General features: G+C 35.9%; 1 long non-coding RNA gene across 1 annotated transcript; it reads right to left on the bottom strand.

Moving 5' to 3' along the window:
* Window positions 1-1,991: 1,991 nt before the first annotated feature.
* Window positions 1,992-4,317, bottom strand: LOC127138558 (uncharacterized). Its single transcript, XR_007808809.1, has 2 exons — window positions 3,555-4,317; window positions 1,992-2,471 (listed from the first exon to the last, which is right to left on the bottom strand). It is a non-coding gene; the product is annotated as an uncharacterized LOC127138558 (long non-coding RNA).
* Window positions 4,318-4,959: the final 642 nt, after the last annotated feature.

Below are 4,959 nucleotides of genomic sequence, written 5' to 3'. Positions count from 1 at the left end.
TTGTACACACCATATGTACAGTTTTGTTCATGATCAATAAAATTCAATCTTTTATCAATTGTTTTTGCTTCTCCTGCATTTTGTTTGCGAAAGAAATGATTTATTTTTATCACATAATGCTTCAAAATCTCGGGGAATAATAAAAGCTACATTAAAAGAAAATCTTATGCATTACTGTAAAATCCAGAAGAGCTTAAAGAGATGATCGGTAGTAAAGTTTATTTGAACACTCGTAGTTGTCTTGATGATTGCCCGGCTAGATCATGTATCCTTATGATCCTCGGTGGGGCTAGATGGATCCTTAGCAGTAGTGTTAACACCTTGACTTCACAACATCAGTCTCTTTGATATAATTGATGACGAGTCGGAGTTCCCTCCATACCAAAGAACCATACCCCATGAATGACATTCGTCTGACCATATAAACACTCATGCACCATGAAAATAAAGCATACATCATGCAACATGCATATCATACTTTTCATCTGCAATTTCCCTATAAAATATCAAAAATATATATGTACCTCAACAGTATCACCATCCTTGACGGGATTTTTTTGTGGACATTTTAGTATTTAATCCTCTTTTACCTTGAATACCTGAAAAGCTTTCACAATTGTTGTATTCAGGTTCAATAAGATTAAATAGAGGCGACAGTTGTACCCTAAAATTTGCCCTCCCTTTTTGTTTTTCATCTAACCTATAATTTAAGATCCAGCTATACTCATTCATATTTCATTCATGTGCATCATTCATTCATGATTAACATTTACTAACAAGCATTATAGATTCAAGGTTGTGGTTAATGAAAATTAGGGTTTTGGCCTGAAGATTATTGTATTGCTCATCATGTGGAAGAAACCCTAATTGCTTGATTTTTTGGGAACCTTAACTCTTGAGGCCAACATCTGGACATTCATTTGTACATCCCAACCTCAATTCTTTACTATGCTCCTATAAGACTTTGTTGATTGATCTCTAAACCCTAATTTGGGATCCCATAGGTTGAGATGTTATTGGTGAAGCCTTTTGATTGGTTTGAAACCCTAAGCAAAGATAGTTGAGGAATAAATGCCATGAGGGTTGACCTCTGGACTGGGTAGTCACCCAAAGCCTAATCATTGATCTTGAGGCTGGTTAACCTTGTGGTTTGTTTCGAGGGAGTGGAAACCCTAGTTTGGTCAATGGCAATGATGGATCACTTGTGACTCATTAGGTTTGAGACTCTTGGTTATTGATTGGTATTTGGATGTTTAACTTAGCTAAACCCTAGCCCTTGGTGCCTTGTGACTGGTCTAAGGGGCATGCATACATTCATATTCCACTACATATCATGTCACTTAGGTCATAATGGATGGTCTATTAACCTTTGGTCCATTCAAATTTGTTTCAATCATTTCATTCATTCATAGCCCATTCAAACTTCTTATGTCTTAGGTCTGAGCTCTTATACTTTATCCATTGGATTTCTACACTATTCATTTCCATTAGTCAACTCAATCAAGTCCACAACCATTTTCTTATCCACATAATTAAACATTATACAACACCATTCAAATTCATTTTAATCCATACAATTTCAACTCAAATATCATTTCCACTCATATTTGTTTCATTTCATTATAAAAAAATGTCCATCTTCATACAAAAACAACAATTTGGCCAAAATTCATAAAAGTTTACTTTTGGTCAACAGTTGACTTTTACCTATTTCCACCCATCTTGCCTAAATTCATCATATAAATCCATGTTTTCCTTTGTTTTCTTCATTACCAAGCAACTTGGCCCATATCCATGATCATGACCAAAGCCATCCAAACATACAATTGAACCATGCCACTTACTATCTTGGATTGCAACCATGCTATGTCAACCTTTGCCAAAACTTTGTTGCTAATAACCAGAACCAAATTCAAATAGCCACACTCATATTTGAAGCATTATGGATTCATAAGAACATGATACAACTAAGCCAAGGAAAAGCCAAAACATGACAACCAAAATCTTTAAACCATAAGCCATTCTATGAACAATTTCTAACCAATTCAATTTACAATTTCATGAACTAACCATGTACATTTTTGTATGATTGCAAACCAAATTCCCAATCCAACATTCCTAACAAGATGCTCAAAATGATTTCTATTTCAAATCCATCTACATTCATAAAATTTACAACCATGACAAAAGATCTACAACAATGAAATACCCTAAGTGCACTGTAAGTTAACTCCAGAATATTCCACTATATATGAGCTCAAAATAGAGAGGTTTACACCATGACACCAATGCAAACATATGCTAGAACTGAAGCCAACCAAGCAGATGCTGCAACTCTGCATTTATCAGCAGCAAGACAGTAGGGTAGATGAGCAAATCAATTCATGCAAACAGGATCCCTGCAGTGTGTAAACCAGTCATTAAGACTCCATACCACCATCCTGAATTATCATGAAGCTAGCATAGGAAAGCTGCAAAATAATAGACAACATCCAACCATTAAGATTCTCTTTTTCCAAGACCAAAGAAAATGGAAAAGCAAACCTGTCTACAGGGTGTGGCAACCAAAGGGATACAATTATGGCCAGAACAAGAAAAACATAAGCCAACATGGACTACATTGGCGTATCGGGTCATCACCGTCGGTAATAGCAATAAACATTGACATTTCCTTGCTTACAAAAGTCACTCACTTGCAAGCTACATGTAGCTCGGGTCTAATGATCAAACATTCATCACATACCAAGCATCAAGTCATCATATTAGTTTCACTGCATAAATCCCATAGGCCATTCAAATAAGACATTACATAGCATTCAACAGCAGCAGGGCCTTCATTACAATTATGCATCATGAACAAGTCCAAACAAAACCAGTTCTAATCCATAAATTAGTTCTTTAGCTTTCATGGTTTGGTGTTAGTTGAGTGAATTCCATATCAGTTAGCTAATTTCAACTAGTGCACAACATAACAGGTATAGCATGACCAATCCAAGTGCAATCAAACTCACCACAAAAATCACATGTCAACAACTAGCAGTTCATTGATATTAAGTCACTTTTCTTTTCTCTTAACTGGATTTAGTTAATTCACATTACTAGTTTTAATTTTAAACCTACTAACTGGAATCCCTAACTCCTTAGTTTAAACACATTATTTGGACTAATTTATTAAGTAAACCTAACAATGCATAATAGATTCTACTAACAACCAACTTTATAACAGAATTTAACTGAACCTGCCCTAGCTGCGCTCACACTAACCTAGCATGCCCCATTCTGTTACAAATGAATCCCTATAAGATTTCATCATGGCCAATCATTGAGTGGATTAAAAATCACAAATTTGAGAATTTTCACTCTCACTTTGTTTTGCTCATCTCATTTCTCCCTCTCCCTCACTCAAAGCTCAACTCCGAACTCCATTGAAGCTTCAAGAAGAGGGAGCTCAACCTTGCATCCTTCTCAGCTTAATCATACCACAAAGATTTATACGAAGAAGAATTGATTTGAAGAAGAAGTGAAAGCAGAAGAAGAGATATACGAGTTCGTACCTGCTAATCAAGTGATTTCCCGTCGCCTATTTCGTCTTCTTCGATTCTTGCCGAAGCAATCCTCAGCTTCAGAGGTAGGTCCACACTCACTCTTTCACTTCAACCATGTTGTCATCTTGTAGCTTATTTCATGACGACTCAAAGCCCTAACAGTTAGGGCGCTGAGTCTTGAGCCTCGTTATGTAATTCACGATTGAACCTCTAGGGTTCTTGAGATCTTTAATACGATTTGGGTTGTTAGATCATATTTTTGTTTGGAATTGAGAGTGGATTCGGTTTAAGGAGGCGAAGACGATCTTAATGTGATATCTGGTTTGTGTCTTGGTGGATACCGCCGCCGAAAGCGATTTCCAGCGTGGTGACCCGCGACGATCATCTAATCAGAGACAGTGGGTACCGAGCGCACAACAGAAGGTCATTCAATTTCAATTATTAAAGGTGCATTCTGGATTTTTTTTGGCAAGGGAGAGTTTTTTCGTTTAGGGTAACAACATCTATTAGGCCCAACCAACCTTCAATGGCATCATCCCACAACGGGTCCATGCACCCCCCGTTCCTGCAACGCCTTGGATTTTTATTTGTTTCTTCGGCCTAAGGCCCATTTCCTGACCAAAACATGTTCCAGCATCCAGGCCGTTAGGCCTACACCCCCTTTACGCTTCCTGAGAGCCCATATCTAGTAGTTGGGCCAAATTCTTGACTTTTTTTAGGTTGATTAGCAATTAGGGGTTTGCAGTTAGTAATTAGAGATTTTGGATTTTAATTAGGGTTTTTTAATTAGTGATTAGGACTTTAAATTGTGTTTAGTAATTAGTTTTTTTTAACTTGATGGATTAATTAGTTTTTAGAATTTGATTGGAATTTAGGAGATTGTTATAGAATGTTTAATTAGATTAAAATTAGGATTAGAATTTTAATGGATGTTAGAATTTAATTAAAATCTAACATTAGATTAATATAGATTTTAGGATTTAATCAATTTTAGGTTCTAATTAGATTTTCTAGTTAGAATTAATTTTTTGTTCTTAATTGAAATAATCCTTGTGAAATGACCATTTTACGCCTCAGGGGTTTATTTTGTTATTTTATCCATACCAATGCATGCTCCCTTAAGATAAATCTAGACTTAGAGTTTTAATTAGTTTTAAATCAAGTCTTTGATTAATAAATACGTGTTCCCCTTAGGAATAACTTGTGGATTCAATTTTAACCTTTAGATTAGGATTAGTCATAAGTTTCAAATCAATTCAAGCCCTCCAATTCAAATTGATCAAAAGCAATTTTGATCAATTAAATCCCTTGATCATGCATAACCCCACAATCCATTCAAGCGAACAAAAGTCACTTGATCACTTAGTAGGATTAACTCCAACGTTGTGGATCCCCAAGCTTCAAGACCAGTCTT

This window comes from Lathyrus oleraceus, chromosome 1 (assembly GCF_024323335.1).
Source record: "Lathyrus oleraceus cultivar Zhongwan6 chromosome 1, CAAS_Psat_ZW6_1.0, whole genome shotgun sequence".
Taxonomy (NCBI): Eukaryota; Viridiplantae; Streptophyta; class Magnoliopsida; order Fabales; family Fabaceae; genus Lathyrus; species Lathyrus oleraceus.
Note: the sequence above shows the minus strand (reverse complement) of the source record. Positions and strands in the feature narration are given on the sequence as shown.